The sequence below is a fragment of the Pocillopora damicornis genome, chromosome 2, assembly GCF_964200805.1.
Source record: "Pocillopora damicornis chromosome 2, jaPocDami1.2, whole genome shotgun sequence".
Taxonomy (NCBI): Eukaryota; Metazoa; Cnidaria; class Anthozoa; order Scleractinia; family Pocilloporidae; genus Pocillopora; species Pocillopora damicornis.
Window position 1 is genome coordinate 8,533,797 of NC_142671.1, and position 23,769 is coordinate 8,557,565.

At 37.3% G+C, this 23,769-nt stretch overlaps 2 pseudogenes across 1 annotated transcript; one reads left to right on the forward strand and one right to left on the reverse strand.

Moving 5' to 3' along the window:
• Positions 1–2,178: 2,178 nt before the first annotated feature.
• On the reverse strand, positions 2,179–14,559 carry LOC149049768 (anoctamin-4-like; annotated as a pseudogene). Its single transcript, XR_016182248.1, has 15 exons — positions 14,477–14,559; positions 10,397–13,834; positions 10,255–10,298; positions 9,926–10,016; positions 9,459–9,558; positions 8,773–8,833; positions 8,249–8,331; positions 7,714–7,861; positions 6,944–7,125; positions 6,464–6,561; positions 4,768–4,901; positions 4,490–4,653; positions 4,341–4,388; positions 3,436–3,646; positions 2,179–3,249 (listed from the first exon to the last, which is right to left on the reverse strand). The product of XR_016182248.1 is annotated as an anoctamin-4-like (transcript).
• LOC149049769 (uncharacterized) lies at positions 13,469–17,316 on the forward strand (annotated as a pseudogene).
• The last annotated feature ends 6,453 nt before the right edge of the window (positions 17,317–23,769 follow it).

Sequence of the window (23,769 nt, forward strand, 5' to 3'; positions counted from 1 at the left end):
TATTTTTACTTTTATTTTCCTCAGCTATTTTTTTTGTCGCTTTTTCTATTCCTTAAATTCACTTCACTTTGTTTTGTTTTCCCTGAAACCTTTTATGAACATTATGTTCATGCGTCCAAATGATATCGAATTGTTTTGCTATCAATTTTCAAGCATCAGTTCCAAAGATAACATGAATTAACTCTGTTTTTCACGAGCCTTTCGTTGTCAAAATAGTTTATTAATTTGCCAATCCACTAATTGAAATTAGATGACCGACCTACAACTGATAAACTCCGCCTGACTGGCCACTTGACTGACAGACAGTCGGACCGACTAACTGACTGTCTGATTAACTAATAAAATTCATGACTGTCTGAAAAACAAAGACGGACAGACTGACTGACTTACCGTCAGACGGACTGACTGTCAGGTGGACTGACTGTCAGACTGACTGACAGACTGAGTGACGTACTGACTGACGGACTGACTGACAGACTGAGTGACGTACTGACTGACGGACTGACTGACTAACAGACCGTTAGACTGACTAACTGACTGATTGTTTGAATGACTGACTGAGGGGCCGTCAGGCTGACTGTCTAACCGACCGACCGACTGACTGACTGCCTGACTGACAGACTGACCAATCCCTCTGACGAAGGGCTAACGCTCGAAATGTCAGCCTTAAAACTCTTTACGGTGGCCTACTTACGTTTTCAACTCAGTTGATAATACCAAATTAACCAATTGTCTAACTGATTGACTTATCAATCAACTTACCGATTAACAAATATCAAGGTTTTGTTTCCTTCTGTCTCAAATCAGAACAAAAGCAGGATTCTGAACAGGACAAGGAAGGACAACAGGCAGCTTCCACAGAACAACCATCAACTTCCTTTGAGGGTGCAAAAGAAAAAGAGGCCGTTGAATTTGAAACCAAAAGTAGTGACAGAGATGATCGAACTACCTCGGACCGACCATCAACTCCTTTAAAGGAAACCAGCGAAGAAGCTAATGAACACGAAGACAACAAGGGAGAAGAAGAAGAGGAAAAGGAAGAAGAAGAAGAAGAGAAAGAAGAAGAAAAAGAAGAAGAAGAAGAAGAAGAAGAAGAAGAAGAAGATAAAGAAGAAGAAGAGGAAAAGGAAGAAGAAAAAGGAGAAGAAGAGAAAGAAGAAGAGAAAGAAGAAGAAGAAGGAGAAGAAGAAGAAGAAGAAGAAGAAGAAGAAGAGAAAGAAGAAGAAGAGGAAAAGGAAGAAGAAGAAGAAGAAGAAAAGGAAGAAGAAGAAGAAGAAGAAAAGGGAGAAGAAGAAGAGGAACGTAAGATCGCTCCAGATGAACCATCTGCTCTCTCTAAAGAAACATTTGAGGAAGCTAAAGAATACCGAGACACAATGGGTGAGGATGATGAGAGCAAGAACGTCCTAGCAAAACCAGAGCAGTAAAACTGCTTAATATGAAACAGGCAGTGACTTAACTAAAATATAATTATAAATGTTCTATGTAGCACTTAGATTTGTAGTTTCGAGCAGGAATAAGCAGATAGCAAGAAAAGACAGCAAAACTAAGCAGAAAAAAAAGTTCAGTTACTCCACGAGATCGTAAAGACTATGGTGAACTAGTTCGGTAAAATTGGAAAAAAAAACTCACTCGCTGAAAAAAAAGATCCCTAAACACGTATTTATCTCTTGTTTTACTCAGAAGTTACGATAGCATTTAGCATTCGCTTGGTAGGAGTCGGTTGAGGTCCTTTTTCTTGCATGTTTCCGTGTTTCATTATACTGGTCTATTTTAATCTTCTCTCTCGTCAAATAAAATTTCATGTATTGCTTTTGCTCAGGTTTTAGAACAATTTTGTAGCACCGATTAGAAGCCGTCTCTGGAAAAGTAACATACATTCCTTAAACAAGGTTAAAACGTTTGTGACAAACAAACAGCAGAGAGGCTTAAAGATGTACGGACAATGAAATTGTAATCGTGAGTTAAGTAAGCAACGCTGTTAAACCACCTGATTATCAATAAAAACGTCGAGAGAGTTTAAGTTACTTTGCCTTCTAGAAATGACTTGTTACTTTGCGGTATTCACCGAGGATTTGAAGGGTTTGGTTGGTAAAGGAACTACCTGTCAGAATATGAATTCGTAAGGTAATTAATTTATAACACAAAAAGTGATGAAGACAACACACTACCATCTGATTTGCAATGAGGTAGAAGCAGAAGTAAGGAGTTTATTTGTGGACCGTCTGTCGGAACAAAAGGGGTGGCCACCGTAAAGAGTAAAAAAGCTGACGTTTCGAGCGTTAGCCCTTCGCCATCGCTCTGGCGAAAGACTAACGCTCGAAATGTCAGCTTTTTTACTCTTTACGGTGGCCAATTTACGTTTTCAAGTCAGTTGTTAACACTAAATTACCTGCTATACTCTCCCACCGACGCAGCACCACAGTTTCTTTAAAAACGTACCCCTTTATTCTATGTAAAACACTGGCTTTTGGTGAAGATTTTCGAACTTTGCCTTACGTTTACTACAAGACATTATTCAAAATATGCGACGGTGGTATTATCAGATTTAACTACCTATACCGATATCAGCTACAAGTCGTTGACTACGAGATAATTTCTGTCAAAACACGACATTCTACAACATTTCACAACATTTCATCCTGGCCGCGCGAATTTTCCCTAAGGACTGGAGACACCGAATCTTGTTGATCTGCTGACCGTAAGGCTTCGCGGGCAAGAAAGTTCTCTCTCTTGACTTGATTGTCAACTTCCTTCGGAACATCGGGGATAATCCAAGCCAAGATTGCCGTCATACCGAACACGATGTGCTGCACAAAATAACAAAATAATAAGACGATCAGCCAAACACAAGAAGAAATATTAGATGGTAGGTAAGTTTCTTCAACTGAACCGTTTTTTTTTTTGGTTGGTCAATTTTAAATGTTTCACAGAACTGCTACAAGGATCAACTAGGAAACAGAGAGGAACACAGATAGGGTGGAATCTTCTTTTTACAACATTACTGCAGTAATCTCCACCAACAATTCTATTTGTAGGAAAATACTCCTATTCTCAGTATCCCATCAGGTGCATCATAACGAGCGTTCCACAATTAAAAGTGGACACAAACTCAACAGAAAGGCAACCACAAAAAACAGCTTGGCCGCCAAAATATGCCAATAGGCTGTCGAGAACTTGTAAGCATTCGGATTTGGAAGGGTCGTGTTGAGTATTGTAATTTTTGGTCGTTCATAATACCCTCGGAATCTAAAATGAAAGCACACAAGACCTTTAAAACTTGAGTTATAATGGATGACTTATGATTCTTACAATAGTGTCACCAAGCGTCCAGCAAGCTTTGACAAATTAATGAATCAGTACACTAATCAGTAAAGGCGATTCTTTTTTCTGCAAGAACTAAACCATAAAACAGAACCCTCCTTGTTATTTTACCTGCAGGTAGATAAATTAAACCCACAACTGTTAATTCTTAGGGGGGAACTCAACAGCAGCAGCTCCAGAAGGTCTCTCAGACTCAGGAAAATCATCCACCGCAAAAACACGACAAGGTGTGGTTTACAAATCCTTCCAAGCTGTCGTTGTGTTCACCTAGGGTGTAATACAGTCTGGGGACGAATTCGGAAACAAAGGGAATCACAAAGCCCTAACAAAAAGGGTAAGAAAAAAACAAGTTACCGTGATTATACATTGTAGCTTTCCTTACAATAAGTTCTCTTTGGTTTTAAATCAAAACGCCGAGTACGACATGTTTTTAACCTTTGACAACAGGTAGAACAAAGAGATAACTCTCTGCTGTATTCTGCTCTTCAAATCGCTGATTCAGATTATTCAAGTATGCTTCCTTCAACTAAAGTGACTCGAACCGCAGCATGCAGCGCGTACGATTAATGAAGCAATACTATTACTCAAGTTCCTTTGAATACAAACTTTTTTCAAGCAAAATGAGCGGTCCTTGTAGAACATGCGAAATAATTGTCTGTCCGCTTGAATTTGCAAGTTACCAAAGCAATGAAATACCTCATCCTATTAAGAAATCCTTCAGTTTTAGCTCTTACAGGTCAATAACTACCATCAGGTGACCAAATTTGACTATATTATTGTTATTTGATTTAAGTCAGGACCAACCTTTTTTGCTTGAACATGGGAAAAACTGTCTCATTTATTTTTTCTTTATTCGATAAAATTGGGGAAAAAAAATAACTGTGTTTGTAACTGAATCTGTCACCCCAAGTAATTTTACTCTGTTTATTTTCCGTTTTTTTAATTATTTTCTTTCAATTTAAATCCTTAAAGAAATAATATTCAAAAACGCACAACTTTGTTAAATAGATTCTTACATTTACGACCACAGAGATCTTCGTAACGCCTTTCAAGATTTCAAATTCCTGTGAAAACAAACAAGTGTTCTGTTCGGTAGTTCCTAAATAGACTTTCAATTAATAAAAGATAAAAAGACCAACAGAAATAATCGGCCCTCTCTTTGTACATAACGCATACCTATATCCTGCGCACGAGCTGCCATTGGGCGCTGAAAAACCACGATAAACTTGTAAGCATCAAGACGAATTTCCAACAAGTTATTGATGAGGGCAAAGAACGGTCCAAGTGGAAAGGCGGCCACAAATAGTGTCACAAAGCCATACTGGATCACTGGAAAAAACAAAAACAAAAACAAAACAAAACAAAAAAAAAAAAACAGAGTTTATACCCAGTAAAATCTCAATCATCTCCTTCGCTCAACAGTACAAGCTGCGCAGTTCTTACCCATCTCAAGGTATTCATAAAACAACCCGTGCACGGGATACTGAGTCAAGTCATAGTCCAGTTCCCAACGTGTGTATTCGGTCAAGTCGGGGGTTTTAATATTCTGACGGCGTCTCCACCAGTTCTGAAGCTTTCTGTGGAAAATAATTATAATAATAATATAAACCTCAGTCAAATACCAAGTGGGTTTCCCCGCGCGAAAACATGATATCTTCATACGTGAAGATAACATGTTTCTCTTTACACGTGGAAACAATATCGATACTATGATTAAACTATTATAAGGCCGCTTGGAGCTACAAGCAGCGGTGGTGGCGGTGGTGGCGGCGGTGGCGGCGGTGATGATGATGAAAAAAAAGGACTGCTTACCCAAATGATCATCCCACTCATTTGAAATTTGAGTCAAAATATTATTAATCCAAAACGTTCACAGAATGAGTGACTTGGCCTGTGAAATACTGTTTTACAGGACTAAACAATTAAAAGTCTTATTTCACTGTAAATGTGTTTGGAGCATGTTCCCATAATAATAATATACATGGAGAAATTTCTAAGTTCTGATTGGTTAAGATTAATGCAGTTTTCAGGTAATTCAGTGCAGAAGAGAGTTAATTCAGTGCAGAAGAGGGTTAATTCAGTGCAAAGAAAGTAACAAATCAAACATTCTGATTGGTCAATAATCAAAGAAACTCACAGATAGCCAATCAGATGAGAGCCTTGGATGTCGCAACAAAATTTGAAAATTTGAAAATTTGAAAATTTGCGAGCGAAACAATGGCCTGCGTTTTAAGTAGGTTTTCTTTCGCCACCGAAGCTGAAAACAGCTCAGACAACCAAAACACTGTAAAAAGCACTGTTTTTGGTTTCGGTCTGGAAAAAGTGGTGTTTAGAGAAGGGAATTGCCAAGGAAATCGAAAATTACAAGCCGACCTAGCTTAACACTTTGCTCGAGCGATCCAACGCCGAAATTAAAAACAAACATGGTTAAACCTCGAAAACGACAATTCCATTTCATCGAAAGTGATTCGGACACAGACTGAACAATTCCTTGAACTGTTTAGCCGGACTTTGAACTTTTTTGCGCCTTAAAAATGTGAAGATATCATCGCATATTATTGTTTTGATCGTACATTATTGTTTTGACCGAACGCACGGTTTGAATAAATTATTTTTGCTCTTGATGCGCGCGCTTTGCTTCTGCTTAGTTATGATAAGCCATCTCGTTTTTTTCCATGTACATTATTATCACGTAACCACATGATTTTTCTCGTGTAATTTGGAATAAACAAGCACTTGTTAATTTTTTCAAAGACCACCATTTTTGTACAAATTTTGAAAAATTTACTCGTGCTTATCGATTCCAAATTGCACTCGAAATCATGTGATTACCTATACAAATACATTCCCGGATTTTTTTTCAGCGATTCCGGTTTTCTGATTACTATGCCAGTGTTTCACTTACGCTATAAATGTGCTTCTCCAATAAGCTATTACACCTATATGTATGTCGTATTGCAAAACTGTCCAAGTATATCGAGCAGAACGTAAATACTCCTAGTTAACAGTAAACTGTTGTTACATTAGAATACGTAAATGTCCATAAATGTGTTACTTTCTAAAACCTGCCTTAAGTCCAACGAAGTCTCAAAAAGCGGGAACGTTAAAAATGTACCTCATCTCTTTACGGGCTACTTACGGGACGATTATTTCAATAAAATTATTGAAGATCTGCTTTCCAACCATGATAACTGCCAGCTGAACCAAGAGCTCAAATAAACAACCTGCCGGATTACACTGCCAGAATAACATAAAAATGAACTCAGAATTCTCCTTTACAACTGCTCTATGTTTGAAAGATATTTTCAGTTACTTTTATGCCTTATTTTACTTTCTATTTTCTGATTGAAATGAACTAATATTGTCCAAAGGAGGTAAAAAGTCAAAAATAAGATTCAAATTGTTAAAGCAACTATTTCCAAGTCGGCAAACCTTGCATTGTCAAATTTAACGAACATCACATACACCCTTACGATATAAATTCTAATCAAACGCGTCCTTTTTAAACTGGTCCAACTAATGGGACCAAAGGCGAAAAACATTATTTACTTCAATTACAAACAATGTCTAAAGACGATCTTCCCTTCCTTTTCTCGCAAATTTTTGATTTTTTTCTTACCTCTTCTTGTCGAAAACCAAATATCCTGTTAAATTCTGCTGGCCTTCCAGGGCTGAAAACAAACATTTTTTTTGTCAGCGCAGTTCTTTCTTCCAGAGGGACGAAAATTGTTGTCCCCGTAGGTCTGTTCAGTACCATTTTAAAATTATGCATAAAAAATCTGTCCCACCCTAAACAGATAACTTATAATTGTCAGTTGAAAATATTCTCAAAATATGATTCAATACGTTCATTCTACCGCTGTGATGCCAAACAATTTTTAATGTGTTTAACGCTTCTATGTAAATAGATAAAAGTTCCTACTGGTTATTATGTAAAACTATTCTTCTGAAGATGTTTTTACTTTTGATGTGAATCGCGACGTTTCAATGGCTTAGTGCGAGTTTTCTTTACGTGATGAGGTCGAGTGTATACGAGTCACCTTCTGAAGCATTATGCTCCAATGTGGTGGGCTGTTTCTCAACAGCTTAGCGCATTTCGAAGATTCGCTGTAACACGGCTCTCCTGTTGTTGTTTTTGATCGTCAGTCAGTCGTACTACAAGCCGCAGCCAACCTCCAGGCACTTGTCAACGCAACACCAACAAACCGGTGCGCGGAATGGACACTCACCCAAAAGAGGGAGGGGGCGAGGGAAGGAGGGAAGGAAGGAAGGAAACAAAGCAGTAAGGTAGTAATGCACATCAATGCCCTTGGGAGGCTCTGGTGAAACTGCTGCATTATCTCGGTTTAAACCTGGCCAAAATCACATTTACCCTTATTAAACGTTATCCAGTTCTTACCATGAAGATGATGAAACTGAAACTACAAATAAATCTGGGCACTTTCCTCCCAAGCGATATGAAAGGCTCTTCCACTTTCGTGATGGGGTTCAAACGGGTCTCCATCGCTACTGCCTCGTACTCGGGACGAGGTTGTTCCTGAAACAGAATAATGAATTGGAGCTTGTACATTTATGGAAAGATGGTCAAATGAAAAACACACTGAACAGGACTGACGGTCAAATTTTTGCGAGTCTTTTTAAGTAATAAACTGTACCTTGAGTTCAAACGAACACAGTTCAGAGATTCGTGAGATTAATATTAATTGCTTATAACATGCAACAAGATCAACAAAAACGTTTACATTTAAAGCACCATTCACAAAACGAAAGAAAAATCGACACGGAGAAGTAAGTAGTGTGGTTTTTTGTTCCTGGATAAATCCTAAACGGCATAAGCTTACCTTGCCAACCTAATCTTTGCCTTCTTACAAATAATTAACAAAAGTCATAAATAAATACATTGATTGATTAATTAATATCGTACCTCTTCGTCCTCATATCCCAATAGATCCCATTCGTAAGCAATCTCTGCCTGCCGCCTCTTCCAAAACTCAAGAAACATGGTGGCTGTGTAACAAATACACACATGATCATCAGCAAAGTATTGCATTAACATTACGACCCTGAAAGAAAATCAAAGTTTCCTTTCTGTGAAAGTCACAGACAAAATGATCCTATTTATGAAATGTTCGGTAATCAATCCATTAGCTATTTTTTCAACTCTTGAACGGGATGGTTAAATACAAGTTGCCCAAACATTCTGTCAAGTTTCTTTGACTATTCAGCGTTACCAATAAGTATATACTCCCGGGTGGAGAGAAGCATTCTCAGAGTGAATCATCTCGCCCAACAACTCAATATAATGACCACACCAGGGCTTAAACATTTAGACTTAAGGTTCCACGTGCTAGCCATTTATGAATTGTACAGCTGTCAACAATAGAGCCTCGGGGTCTGACACAGTTTACTACACAAGCAATTATTCTTAAAAATAAAAAAAGGTCTCACCCCAAATCGACATAAAAATGGCAAAAACCACAGTAAACTCATTGTCAAAAACGTAAGCCACCTGAAGAGAATCAAAGAGGGCATTAGTACATGTAGACGATAAAACTGGATAGATAACTTCTGAAAAACGAGCTACAAAGATGAATATTTCCCAGCAAAATAATGTGTTAATCATTATGAATTGTCTCCAAATTCATGTTTATGCTACGTGTAGCCCCTTTAACAAGGGGCAACATCAATTATTAATGGGACAGAGGGCCTCACACTGCGGTCATTTGGTCATCATGGTCAGCAGGAAGAAACTGTGGTGCTTAAATTCAATGCTGCACAAAATTTCTTTCTCTGCTTTCTTTCTTTCTTTCTTTCTCCATTTCTGGCAAACATTTCGTGATTTTAACGCTTTAACTCCCATGAGTGACCAAGACAGAATTTTTCCTTACAATATCAATATAATATCAACCAGATAAGTGATAATAATAAAGAAAAATATCAATTTGGGGATAACTAGTTGTTCCAATACTAAATTCTCTGAACAAACAATATAAGAATTGTATGGTTGACTTTGAAGAGAATGACAAATTTGGTTAAGTCGCCAAATAGCGACCTTTAAAAAACTTTAGCAAAGAGGTCGAGGAAGAAGAAAAGAAGGAACTTGAAGTAAGAGGTGAAAATGTTCTTTAAGTCACCTTTGAATAGATGCATGTGTCCGATAAAGACCAGTATGGACAGCGTTTGTCACAGCGAGGGCACATGGGAAAGTTCTTAGACGTATCACAGATGTCTTTCCTAAAGCAAAAGATACATACATACAGTTGGTTTTACGTGTCTGAAAGCCACGTTTACACAAAAATAAAAAAAAAGTTCGTTCTCTGACTTGCGTTTTTTCAGTATAAAACCAGTGATTGCAATACTGTTAACGGTTACGACTGGCAGTAATAGTAAACACTGGATGCACATTATAGTGAAAGTTATGTAAAATAGCACATGTGAATGTATCACCTAGTATATTTTTCTTTTGTTCCATTTCACGACAACTTTATATAATACTTTAAAATTCCCAGTCCTCAATGAGCCCATTTCACGGCTGATATGAATATAAGGCCTTTACATATGATAGAATGCACATATAGACCTTGCCAAACTCATCACTTACACAGGAATATAAGACTCCAGTCTGACAAGTCCATAAATCACACAAACAAGGCCCATGATGGCTGCTGGGAGCAACATCCATGTGTAGAAACCTGTCAAACAGTCAAGAGAGTAACATTTGTTTCATGACACTGTTTTCCTCATTGACATCCAAACTTCATGCATTGTGCAATGTCCTTGAGTCTCACTGGCTGACTAGAATACAGTCATAGCCTTTAATATGTGTTCTTCCAAAAATAAAAATTATATGCAGCCATGATTAAACAGCTGAAACAATAACTTACTTCAATCAGAGTGCACATGAAATTTGAAGTCATTAATTATATTTACCTAACCAAGCAAAGTAGATTCCAATTTTCTCTCCAAAGTAATCTCTGCAACAAAATTAATGAATAATCGACCAAAACAATTATTAACAACAAAAAATGACACACACACCTTGAGTTAAACAGTCTTGTGTAAGTGATTTTACCTGATATGATCCAATGGTTGCATTTTGTACCAGCGATGTGCTTTTAACCCAGGTGTCAAACAACAGCTGAAATAGCAACAACCCACAAATAAAACTATCATTGATTACCAACTGTAAAACTGGAAAAAACAATGCAATAGAAAAATTTATAACTGCACTTAAAAGAAAATATTGAGAAAAGCTATCAGAGTTTCAAGTCTGATATATCTGAACACAAGCTTGAGAGGAATATCAAGAGTAGGGGTAGAAGTAAAAATATTTGAGAAGGAGAAAATTCAATGAAAAAACAAACAAACAAACAAAGTTTTCTTTGGTGATTTGACTTGTTCGACTCTAATTTTCCTCTTACAAGTTCCTACATAATAGGAATTTACCTTAAAACATCTAAAAGCAGGAATGTGATAAGAAGAAAGAAAAAACTTCAGGGGACAAAGTATTGTTTGATTGTATAAACTGTAAAAGCTGTATGGTAGACTGGATGGAGAATTGATGTTTACATCTTTGAAAAAAAAGGTTACATGTACTGTAGCTTGAATGACAAATCAGCTTTGAAAGAAGTTTACAAAACTGATGAAGTGTAAGTTGAAGAGATGGTAATAGGATGGCATAGATTGGGTTACTGATCGTTTACAGTCATGTCATACCCAGTTAGTTGAGTCATTTTGTACCCAGCTTGAGTATAAAATGAATGAGTACAAAACAACTATGGGTACGAAATGACTGCATACCATAGATTTGTTTAGGAGTTTATTAGGTCCGAGTTGTACATACACAATGTACACTGTAAACTTAACAGGAAACAACATACACAAAACTAATTAACCTTACGAGGTCTATCAATTTAAAAATATAATAAAAAAATTACCTGTCTGGCATTTTCAGGTCTTGGAGGATAATTGGATTGATCTTTTTCATAAGTGCCCTACATCAACCTTTGTAAAATACAAAAATGATGGTACTGTATCAAGTTATTCCATGCATTATTGTGGTAATTTTTGCAATGTATAGATCTCTACATGTCAAATTCCCTGATAAAGTAATTATAAATTGCAGTGTGCTCATCATATGCCAAATCCATCTCTTTTTAACCTCTCTCCAGTAAAAAAAATCAAATGCAACTCTTTAATTTGTAACATCAACACCTAAAGGTAAAAGAACATGTTTCAAAATGCTAAAAAATTACTTTTGTGTGTTATGAGCAACTGACAACCACACAGTTGTCCTAGATATGATTAAGACAACATGATTTTTGTACATGTTGTGTTCAAGTTTGATTGAATTATTTTGATGGTCATGAACAAAAAGCATACCCTGAAAATTGGCCTGAAGTACAATTATGCTTTGTTGCTATTCAAAATCCCTGGTTTCATTGATCAAAACTATAACAAAATTCTTGAGTTCTCCAGCTCAGTTTGAGCACTAATAGGACAGTGTACACATCATGCTTGTAATTGGACAGTGTAATAGGGCAATTAACATACCATGCCTGTGTAAGTGCACAGAAGGTGTCACATGTGCATGCTATTGTCTCACATTTTGCCCCTTTAATTGTTGTTTTTTTTTTTAGATGAAAAGGTACAACGGCTGCCTTCACAGTGCAATCATCCGATTTTGTTAATCACTTGGATAATTACAGCCTGAATTGGACTCCTCTTAGTCCTATTACTATTATATACATGTACAATGTACATGTATCAGTCTGAATAGCTCCCCATGTACAACAAGCTTAATGTTCCCTGGATCAAGACATCCATCGTCCAACTCTCACTTGACTAAACATATGGACATGTAGTTGTTTGATGTTATTCCTTCTTTGTATTAAATTTTCATTCTAAAATTTTGATCTCACGAGAATGCCTTACTGTACTTTCTGAAATAAATGACAAGAAAACACAGTTGGCTAACTTTGCCAACATTTGGCTGAATCCTGTTCAAGCAACCTGACATAATTGTTGATTCAAGGAAAATATCATTATTAGACTCCAAATCACTCTGAGAAAACTGATGCAGTATGTTGCCTTTTCCTCTGGCCAGTCCCTTGCATGGGACCATTCAACCATATGGAGTGCACTTACAAAAAATGAACCATGACCTATATAGCTTTGTTTGGCTTTTTCATGTCCCTTTAATTCCTGACAGGAGACAAGGTTTTTAATTTTAAGTTTTGTATGATATAACTGTATGTCAGCCTACTTGGGCCTTCAACTTAATAATCATGTGCAAATATGAGGGCCCTTAAATTTGTTCACCACTGCCCTTCAAGTCTCTGATTTCAGTCACTCTAAATTCTGAGAAGTTTCAAAGCCTATGATATTCTCTTCTAAAGGACTATCACTCAGGAACTGCTCAATTTTTAAACCTAGAGAAATCATTGTAAATTGCAGTGATCCATCAAATTATACCATAGTAAATTTCTTGGACACTTTTTAAGTTTCACAGTAAGGAGTTGTTATACTGAAGACAAAAAAACAAAACAAAACAAAACTTGCAATTAATTTTTTACCTCGTGTAAGGGATAAGCTGCAGCGTAAGATCCATTGCCAATTAAGCATCCAATGCCTAATATCATATTACAAAGATGCATAAATGACAAGGATATGCACCTACATTATGTTAGGTATAAGTTTCTGATCACACCATACACAATGTGATACATGTTATGCTGCAAAATCAGTTTAATAAGCTGACATCAATTATTAAAAGTAATACAAAAGGGAATACTTCAAAGAGTCTTGCTGTTATCAGAGAAAACTGACATGTACCTTTAAATCCCCTGTAGGTGGCAATATTCTTATTGTTCAATGACTGACAAAAATATATTTCTCTTCCTAATGTAAAGGGCCCCAAATTTTTAATGCTAGTCATTCACATAAAGTATAGTTTTGATTAAGATTGCTTCATTTTTACCAATCTGATTCCTCTTCTCACCATACTGTGTTCTTGTCAAAATTCTGTGAACGTGCTTACAATTGAACATCAATATTTACTGTACTTCTATTTGTTTTGCCATCTCTGTCTGAGATATATATCGATGTGTTACCTGAGTATACTATTTTATAAATCAGGCAAAGGATGAATATAACATTTGGTCATTGTTCAGGTACTACAAGACATACATGACTGTAAAACTATCAGACTTGTAATGTTGTAATGATAAAGTTGAGTTCAAAGTAAACATCCTGTGTTACAGGAATCACTTACAATTCTGCTTCGCTGAGCACTTTTGAAGAAATCATCACGGCTAACCATAACCATTTGTGAACCATAATCCTGATGGTTAACAAAGAAAACGTACTTGTCAAGTTTGTCTTTTCTGAAGGCACAAGTGAAGTAGTTTGGCTGCTCTAGGAGATCTTCAGCTCTGAGTTCAAATGGATTACGCATTCCAATGGTATCAAAACATCTCTCAGTCCAATCTCTTATGTCAAAGTCATTCTCCTGTCAACAGAAAAGATTGTGTTAATTTCAAGCACTTATCAGGCACTTGTCAAATACATGTAATTTATGAAGATTGCGTGACGAAAACAAGTCACGCTGTCATGTCTATCATGAGGAACGGTTCTTGGGAGATCGTGGGCGACTCTTCTTAAGAGGCATAGCGAGTACAACGGACACGTACGGTCCCCGTACCCAGCAATCGGAGAAAATGCTTATGGAAGATGAGCATCATTGGCTGTGACTGTCTGCATCAACATCACACTGATCGATACAGTACTGAAAATAACATTGAAATGAAATGCTTATTGATTAACTAGAGATTTTTAAATTTAGAAATTGAACACGGAAGCGGGTGCCAGGAAACTTTTAGGGAGCAACAGGAGACGCTTCCAAGGGACTGAACACATGCATCATCCTTCGCTGCAGGGTTATCAATCAATAATTGCTTTATTATAATACATACATGCGAGGCAGTGAGTTTTTAAAGTGTTTCCTCCACCTAGGCCTTGAGTATTTACTCTATTTTATATGATGTGATTCACGAAGATGACGTCTGCTTGCTCGATTATTTTTGAGTCTAATGCCCCAAGTGAATTTTCTAATAATTGCTTTTGGGTTCCCACTTCTAAATATGTTACTTACTTAAAGAGTCGTGTGAGACAGTTCATTTCAGGTTAAGCAATCAAATAGCCATTTTGAACTCCGCTTTGCTTCGTTCCCAGGACCTCTCCTCTCTGAGAAACAGGACCGAGGTTGTGACTTGATTTGCATAAGCATCCCGCGCGAAAGAGAAATCACCGACGTTTTTGTGCTAATCTCTAGAGAATCCAGTGTCATTCACTAAAATGCAGGTGACTGCTACGAAAGATCGTTCTGATGTGCCTTCACGGCGTCACAATCAGGCCGAGGAGATTTTCGGGTGACTCCTTACAATTTTAAGGTATACCAGTGTCTTGTTGGGTAAATGTTAGGTATATCATCGCGGTCAATATCCCTTTACTTCCCCACCCCCTAACCCTATACGGCGTTTGCATTTTGGCGAAAGAGGTTCATTCTGCACTACAAGTCTCAAAGGAAAGAAATAACAGTTGTGCTTTCAATTGTATTAAGTCTATAGCTAATATTTCGCCCCATCCTTTCCTTCATCATTATTCTCGCCGTGCCTGAAATCTTCCACACTTACTCAAAACAGTTCCCTCTGACTTTCAGGAGTGTTTTCTTGACATGAAAAAATCTCCTTGAAACATAGGAGTACTTTCGCTGATTGGTTAGAGAATATGATCGAAAAACTAAATCCTCTTAACTAATTTTATGCATAGAAATGTGTGACAGCTGAGAAGGAAATTGCCTGTCACATCTTTAGATTTAAGGGGTTCAAACGGAGGTGGTGCTGCGTTATGGCACTTATCTTACGTTCTCCTGAGAGCAAAAATGCTGGGTTCCATCACTTTTGTAAAGGGTAGTAAATCAAAAGGTAAATATGAGTTAAATCCTCTTTTTCAACTCTCGTGCAGCAGAAGATAGCTTCGCATCAATACCATGAGAAACATTGGTCAACCTCGATGTCTTTGATAAGGCTCCGAAACTAATATTTTTACATCTGGAACAAACATCCACGCTTGGACAATGAGATGTTTAGGTTTTATCTGACGTTACTGTTTTGATATTATGACTAGGGGTGTGTGTAGTGTTTTTGATCCTGGCGGCGAGAAACTTGGCAAATCTTGTCAATCTGCACGTGGCTGATGTTGGGAAAACCGGCGAATTGCGTATTTGGCTCGTGATTTGTTTTGCTGTTCTGCTGCCATACTCGTGGCTGGGAACGCCCAAGCACTTCTGAGGGATCGCTGTCAGTGCTAGTGTAGCAACAGCTATGGCTTGTTTGATGATCTGCGTGTGCATCGCATTGGATATGCCGTCTGATTTGAATACTATTGAACAACCTAGTGTAAGCTTCGAGAGTTTCTTTTCAGGTGTGTTTTCCTAAGTGGACTTATTATCATATATAATTATATATGCTACTCATATAAAATTATACGATAAGCTGAATTATACAAGCATTTTATTGGTACTACTTATGTTCTGTTGGAAGACAAACGCATAGATGACGTCATTATTAACAACCTTTCGTCATCTCTACAATTAGAAAATCGATTCTACGTTGCTGTAGGTCTGTACAATAATAGATCACAGAAGACATCAAAATGTGGTAAAAACATCAGTGACACAACCGGCTGCGCTTCATGTGCTCTTTTGTTTTTTTTTACCACGTTTTGACTGCATCTGTGATCCATTTCTGAACAGAGGCTGCCAATGGTCTCGGTGTGGCCAAGTCGACTTACAAGATTATCCAGTGTAATAAAAAAATGACACGACTTTTTTACTAGAATGTGCCGCGAAATGTTAACATTTTAATCGTCAGTAAGAGCTATCCACTGCGTGGCTAAAATTTCGCAGGAAAAATGAGGATGGTAGGTTTTATCTAAAGTAAACCTTATATTCATTCCTCAATGCTGCTGAGTTCTTCTAATTTCTCCTTTTCTTTTAGCTTTCGGAACTATATTATTTTCATTTGGTGGCGCTTCAACCTTTCCAACGATTCAGACAGACATGAAAAAAATGCTCCAAGTTTTCAATTTCTGTGTTCTGGGCGTAGGTTGGTGTCGTAAGCATGTATCTGCCTGTCTCAATCCTCGGTTTTGTGGCTTACGGCAAGAACATCACATCGAACATTCTCGAGAGCGTGAAATACGAAGGACATGACGCGGCTGCTGTTATGTTAGACATAGTGCTTGTACTGATCACACTTCACCTGCTGTTAAGCTTTGTTATTGTGATAAACCCAGTATCGCAGTCTTTTGAGGAGTTTTTGAGCATACCTCAAGGTTGGTTTAAATACACCCAGGGTTAATCTCATTAATTCAGCGGGAAGCAAGGGTTGCGATGGACGTCTACCTATTCCGTAAAAAAAACATAGAATCTAATATTTTACAGGGAATGTGATCAAGATAGCTCTAGGGTCCACAGCTACGCTTATATATCTAGGGGCGAAATACGAGCGCTTTTTTTTTCTTGCTTCTTTCGTGTAAAACTGTTTTCCTTATCGGCTTCTTGCTTTCATAAAACCCCCCATCCACACAGCGTTTTAATGTTAGGCACTTACGCTACTTTAAGTCATTTTTCGGTCTTCTTTTCCAACAGGATTTGGTGTCAAACGGTGCCTCCTTCGCACCGCCATCATGTGTTTTATTCTTGGCATTGGCGAACTCATCCCAAAGTTTGGTCCCATTCTGTCTCTTATTGGAGGATCCACAATAACTGCATTGACCTTTGTATTTCCCTGTTTGTTTTATTTGAGAATTGAACGTAATATTCCTCTTCATATCAAGGTTTTCTTGTATGAACTCATAGCTGTTGGAATTTTTGGTAGTGTGGCGTCCACCTACAACGCAATAAATGACATTCGAAAAGTATTCAGTTAAATCTTCAAAATAATAAAAATATCGGACTTCTTCAATGGCCTTCATTTTGATCCTTCATTTTGATCAAACTAGTAGAATCAGGGTACGAATTGTTTGATCCAGTGATAGTTCGTATTATTACTTAATGCATGAAATATGTTTGTGCTAGTTTATTATAAAGAGCTGTAATCTGGCCCTCGTGTATGATTCACCGAGTGCCTAAGGAAAACGGTTATAAACAGCTCCCCGTCCATGAATAAAAGTACATGAATCGTAACATGCAGGGCTGATGGTTGTCTTATTCTTCTAAAAAGATCTGAACATGTTGACATATTTGGTATGTCCGACACAACAAGCAGCCCAGGCTCAATCTGAGAAGTTTGAAAAATTTAGATATTACATGATATGACCAAACTGTTACACGAAATATGAAAAGAAGCATGAACTGTATGTGAAATTCACCTTTTAGCCTAAATAATTAAAAAAGAGCTAGATTTGCAATGGAAAGTTCACCTACGGCAAAGCATCAGGACATAAATATGTATTAAAAAAAAAAACTCCCCACATTAGTTTTGGGCGGTCTGTGAGATCTGGTTTGTTAAATGCGGCAACATAGAAAAATCTGTGTTGGTGAGAAATTTATGTATTGAAACGCAACGTACCAGGCTTTAGCTTCTTGTGGGCATGCGCACTCTTTTCACTTCCTCGGAAATACACCTTTTACTAATATCTATTTCTGAATGAATGGTATTCCTCAGCTTCAGTCGTATTACCATTCAAAATTTCTTTGTGAACTAAAAATATTTCATCCTACGTGTTTCATTTGAATTTTCATGATAAAGATCGCTAGTTTTTAAATAACAACAATGACAATAACGTCATTTTAGACAGGCATTGAACATATTGTACGAAAAAGAGATGAAAAAACACAAATATTTGCTATAAGTAGAGACAAGAAGCCGAATGAACAGTTCAGTTTTTTAAAGAAAGATGAATTCCTGAAAAGTTTGGAAGTTTCAAAACAATTTCAGTTCCCCGGGATATTAATTATGTATCGTCCACCACATAATTATCGGTAATTATGCATGCAAATCCACGTTTTCATGCAATTTATTGCAAACGTATTCAAATAACGTTATTTTAGCAATTCTGTCTTTAACGGTACAATATTGTGGCTTACAAGAAACCAGAGACTCCTCAATGGGGTAGTTCAGGTAAATAATTGAATTCATCCATTTGTGTACTGCAACTAGTACATTTAATAGTTCAGAACAATTGGTAAAAAATATATAGTTACAGCCAGTTATAGTTTTTTCAGTGATCAAGTCATAGTAACCGTTACCGCACCATATGCTTTTGACTTTATGTTGTTGTCAGGCTGAAAAAAATCAATATGCTCCGTAATACTTACTGTTTTTTTGTTTTGAAAATTACACATAAATAACGATTTTTAACAGAAATTGAAGAAGCAATGGTTGTTTGTGCGATTAGCTTTTAACATGTCCAACAGAAACTAATGTAATCATTATGGCATCGTGCTACAGTTTACTTCATCCTTTAACATTCGGCCGGTTGTCAAAAGACGGATGTTTAGCAACCTCTCTCTCTTGGTAAAATAATTCACCGAAAATGTTATGACAAAACGACAATTAATTTGAGATTGCAATAAGAAAGTTATTTTCGTTATCTCTGTGACTAAAGGAATAATCACTGAAATTGTTTGTGAGGCTTTTTAAAACTGAGCAGCAATTTTTTCTTGTTTTGTGAGCGGGTAATTGTTTTTCACCATCTGCTTAAAACTTAAAATTAATGACAAAGACGACAATTATCTGACGGTTTTTTGTTGTTCACAAGTACTTTTATAGTGCGTTTGAATCGCAGGTCTTAGTGTAACGTCAACACAGACTGCTTCAAAAGGCTTCAAAGGCTTTTCTTTGAGCTTGTTTCAGACCAGGCACGACTGATGACGGACTTCAGCAATAAAGCTCATTGTCATTGTCATATTCTTATGATCCCCATTCATTCGCACTTAATCGGCTGTCAATTTTCTTCAGTTCTATCTTCATACTCTGTTGGCGATACTTCCCCCCTCCGCTTCTGCTGAACACCACGTGATTTCCTCAGATAATCGCCCCCCTTGCCCCCCACCCTCTCGGCGATAAGTAGTCATTTTCATATTTGCATGAGTGCCCCTCATTAAAAATTAATCGTCTGTCAATTTTCTACAGTTCTATTTTTAATCACTGTTAGCGACGACTGATCCCCCTCCGTTTCTGTTGACCCCTACGTGGTCCACCAAATCCTCTGCCTCCCCCCTCCCCCGGCCCCCCTCGGCGATAAATAGTCATTTTCATATTTGCATGAGTCCCCCTCATTAAAAGTCAATCGGCTGTCAATTTTCTACAGTTCTATTTTTATACTCTGTTGGCGACGACTGATTCCCCCTTCATTTCCCCTACCGTTGATAAATAAAGACTGGTCCCTTAGTGTACGCCTATGGTTCCTTTTATAAGATTATATTCAGCTCTTCAAATTTTTCCAAGTTCGCCTTAGTTTATTTCCCCTTTGACCACAAGACTGAAAATGCGTTCCACATAGATTTCTTTGCCATGCCTGCTTGCCTCGATCTTAAGCGCTGATCTTGTCTATTGTGCTTTCAGGTGATTCTCGCGTCATGTCTGTCACAAAGAAAACCATGTTCGTGTTTATTTTTTTATTGGGTAAGCGATGACATTTCACTTCTCGTAAATACTATTGGCGAATAATTTAGCCCTCTCTACCAAATATATTTAGTAATCATCAGTCATCAGTACGTAGTTTTGTTTCTTATTTTGGAAATACTTATCACTTATGTAAATTTAACTGAACAGCTGTTGAAACCGTAAGAAGCAATTATTTGGCATCAAATACTACAATTGATTGTCCAGAACCCTGTGAATGCAAGTCAGTGGTAGTTAACTGCAGGGGAAAACAACTTAAATCATTTCCATGGAAACTGCCAACTACAACGACAATCTTGTGCGTATATTACATGTAATCATTCAAGTCAAATAAATTCAAATAATAGACAAAAAAAAACAAACAAACCAACAAGAGAGGACACTATATATGATTTTTCAAGAAAAAATAAAAGTATTAAATAGCTAATCAACCAGCTGCCAAATATACCAAGAAGCAAAGATGAATGGATAATCCAATTGCTTCTTTAAGAGAAAATCGTCCATCACCATGATAGAGGAAATTTTCTCTTTATCCATTCTCGTAACTATGTAATAAATTTTTCAGTTTTCTTGTAAACGCTAATCACCTGAGAATAATAAAGTCAGAGTTGTTCACGGATATTTCCCCTTGTACACGTTATTTGTAAATGCCATTGCATTTTACAGAGACCTGAGTGATAACCATTTGGAGGAGCTACCATCTGACTTGCTTGCCAACCTCAGCAATCTTCAAGCATTGTACGTTGAATTACGTTTGCCAACTTCATTACAGTTGTGATTTAAATAAAAATGTTGTCTTAGTTATGTAAGGAAAAAGAAACATGTCATATCATTTATTTATAATATGTCACGATCGATATGATGTGGTCAAAAAAAGTAGGTGTGGTCCTGACAGACTTCTTTTTGGTTTATATTGACGTTGAACCCATAGAGAAAAAAGAACTTCAGACTGGAGGGAAAAGTTCAGGGAGCCTAAGGTCGCTGTTTCGTTGATAAATCTTTGTTATTCTTGTGATAAGCTAACAGCTAATCTTCTTGACTGTTCTGGCTAAATAGGGGATTACACAAAAACAAGCTGAAAGACCTTCCTCCAACCCTATTTGATCGCAATCCACATTTGAAGATCCTGTGAGTTAACTTTACTTACCTTTCTTTCATTGGGCCTGCTCCTATAGCAGCTTCCAGTTCAGGAGGAAAAATTTTGACTTTCGGGGAATTTACTCTCTGTTGATTCATTTATGAACTGTGTCATACGAAGTCATATTTGGTGGATGGATTTTGCCATCGTTCTGTTAGAAGTTATAATAGTTTGACTTGGCTGTGTAATCATAAATTGCCGAGCCCTGAGGACGGAAAGATCTGACAGCAGTACTAACGTTTCGTCTTCCATGCGTTTCTACCAGAGTCAAAGCAAGCAATTAAATGCCACAGCACAGTCCTCACTATGCACTAGTCACTGTACACTCTGCACCCTGCATATAGAGGCGTTAATCAATACGCGGACAGGATCAACGCCTTTGTTGCCACTGACGGGCCAGATCAGTCCATTCACACTAAACCGAAACATGTCTTTTGTATATCAAAATTGTCTGCTCTAATCATTTAATTATCCATTATTCTTCTGGAGGTTTCATAAACAATGCCGAGACTGTAGAAAAAAAAAATCAAAAACAAAACTTTTTTCATTAATTGGATTGCACAGACAGAAAAAGCTAACAAAAAGACCACCGTAGTAGTTTTTTGAGCTGGCTGTGTACTCATAAATGATGACCAAACCTTAAGGTAGGAAAGAGTGACAATAGTTTAACTGTTTGTCCTCCATGCGTTTTTGTACCGAGTCAAGCAAGTAATGTCACAGGACAGTCCTCAACTTCAACCTTCAGTGAGCAGTATGTTACACACGTTTCGTACCTTCCGAGGACTGCCAACTAAAATTGGTTTACCGGACTGCTTCATTCGCACGGGCCTGAGAAACACAAACGGCTCCATAGGTTAGAGACGTTTGCAACTATGCAAAGGAAACTCGAACCTACATCTGTTCCAGCTGGAAAAGTTATCATCCCTCGATGAAAACAGCTTTAGAAGTAATCGATGTAATCGAATATGAGTACAGATGTGGATAACGCCCGGTGACGGGACAACTTAGTCATGCAAAAAATTATTTTTTTCAACGAAAATAGATGTTTGAGAACCAGTTTATTCATATTAATATCATTGACGGATAAACGATGTTGCAGCAAACCCCTCGCGTTACAGGAGTATTCTTTTATGAGTTCCGAAAGTGCTGTCAATAAGCTGCATTTGGAATGCTACTCAGTCGTTGAGTATGCAAACTCTGATTACGATGGATACATAAGACTGTTAGTTTTGAAACGCCGCTTGCTTTTACTAATTTCCTACAAACTTCCTTTTGATTTATATTTAGTTATTATGTAGTCAATTACGTGATCTAAAATAAAGGCGTTGATAGAAATGGAGATTTCTTAGAATCACAACTTTGGAATCTTTGCTGCCCAGGAAGTAGTTCTTATTATGGGCGCTACTTTTTGCGACGCCATAGCTTTAATTTCTTCACGTATCATAACCTATAAGTTGGTTGAAGCCACACCGTTACCTTTGTTACGATCAGTAGGATCCAAGCTACCGCTATATCAATTGTCTTTGCTTTTTTTTCGGTGTGAGTCGTCAACCAAAGTGCGTCAGTATTTTCTTTGTTTTAATTAAGTCACAGAATCGTAAGCCTTTTTTTCGGTCACAGAACGTCTCGTTTAGTCAACTAAGTGTTATTATTACATTATTATAGCGAAACGATCTTATTTACAAATTGTTTTGGTTTCTTTTTAAATCGTTACTCTTTTATTCTCATTTTGTTACTTTTGTTTATAGTAACATACTGTTGTTTGTACCTTGGTTTGATTATAATTTATATGACACGAGAATTATCACGTCTTTCCATTTCTACAACTTAATCTGCACCTACAGCTACTACTGTTTTTCCTACTGTTACTGCTTCCAAGGTCGACGATCTTCGATCTTCGCTATCTTCATGACCCCTCTGTCAAACGCAACCGATTGATCTAGACCTTTGAACTTTTTGTAACGAAATACTGTTAGAAGTATGCCGGCATAAATTACCTGGCTATATTGAAGCGGCGATCATAGGCACTAGCAATTGAATTTATCACAATGAGCGTGCCACTAATGATTATATAACAATACGCGCATTCAGGATGTAGTCAGTTATAATATATTTCTTCGGTCTTTTGAACATGTAACAGCTCGGTTTATGTTGAAGTAATAAATAGGCTTTTTAACCCAAACTTACCGTTACACTTTTGATCTGTCATTAAATCAGTTTAAATCTACCAAGTGGAGTTTGAATTATTGTCACCTTGCACCGCGCCACCCTTGTAGTTGTTGAGGGTTTGAGTGAGCCGCAACCTCTAGAATCTTCACAATTACAAAGACCACGTAAAGAAAGCTAGGTTTTGTATACGATACGGCAACTAAACGATATTGCAACAAACCCTTGGCGTTATTTAATGATTCTTTTCTTAGTTCTGAATGAGCAGCTCATATAAAGCTGCATCTGTAATGCTACTCAGTCGTTGAGTTTTTAAACTCTGATTGCGCTGAGGACATAAAGAAAGCGAGTTTGTTTTACACTGCTTCTTAACAGATAACAAAGGTGGCTGTTTGCGTTTTTGAAAAGAAGTCTGACCATTGTTCAAATCAAATCACAGGTATATCTACA